The sequence below is a fragment of the Uranotaenia lowii genome, chromosome 3, assembly GCF_029784155.1.
Source record: "Uranotaenia lowii strain MFRU-FL chromosome 3, ASM2978415v1, whole genome shotgun sequence".
NCBI lineage: Eukaryota > Metazoa > Arthropoda > Insecta > Diptera > Culicidae > Uranotaenia > Uranotaenia lowii.
This window is the reverse complement of record NC_073693.1, coordinates 113,451,195-113,452,296: the sequence shown is the minus strand read 5'-3', so window position 1 is coordinate 113,452,296 and position 1,102 is coordinate 113,451,195.

Genomic DNA, 1,102 nt, shown 5'->3' with positions numbered 1-1,102 from the left:
CTACCCCCATTCTGATACCTGATACCTGATGATTATGAAATTTACATGGAAAAGAATGGGAGTTGTGAGATTTTAAAAGTTTGCTCACAGAGACTGGAAAAGATTGAAAATAAATACAACGTGGACAACTGACATAGAATAAGAAATTACGAAAAAGTTCCAAGCGACTTTCCTTTTTGTTCGTTTGGTCAAAACACCTGTTCTGTTATTTATTTCATCCTCATAAATCAAATTCTTTTCGAACATCATTGGAGCAATTTTTGCATGTTTGCAACAACCTTAATCAAAATATATAGGTATAATCTATTTACCAAAAAAAAAACTCATATTGAAGCGTTTAGCAGGGATCGTCACGCTTCATTCCTCCCCCGTTTCTGGATCTATTGCGGTATTCATCTCATGGTTGGCCTGGCCGTAGTTATATGTGAAATGATTGTAATGTATAACAGATATTATATTGAAAAGAAAAATGAAGGAGACAAATCTTTCAATTTACAGGATGCCCACAAGTTTTGATCATTTTCGTGTTACAAGAAGAAGAAGCTAAGTCGCCGCGACGAAATTGAATTAAGACAAGTTTTAAACTTTTGATTTAAAAACGAATTTTTCAAAGTAATTTTTATCACATTAAACAAATTATTGAAACAATTTAAATTTGAAGTATGTTTTTTTTGCTTTTCGAAAGTTGAAAAATTAAGTCACTTAAGAGCAAGGACCCAAATTTATCATGCGCGAATTTCAGAAAAATACTTCACGGGATTGTTGGAAAACAATTTGAAATCGGGTTACATTTGTGAGTTTAAAATTATGCGAAAAATATAGGGCAACAGGAAGTGAAGCAGGCGTTGGATTGAGAGGACGTGAAACAATTTTCATCTGGTGTCAAAATTATAAATTGTTATTTGTATTTTCGATATGAAATTAATTGTAAAGTGCTATCAGTTGTAAGAAAGACCAAACTTGTTGTTGGATGTCTAAGGCCAGGAACCTGTTATCTTCAATACGGTCGATTTCTCGGAAGAAAATGGAAGCCCGCAGCAAGTTTTTTTTTTTAATTTTCAATTTATTCTAGAAATTTATTTTTAATGAGTTGCAATCAGAA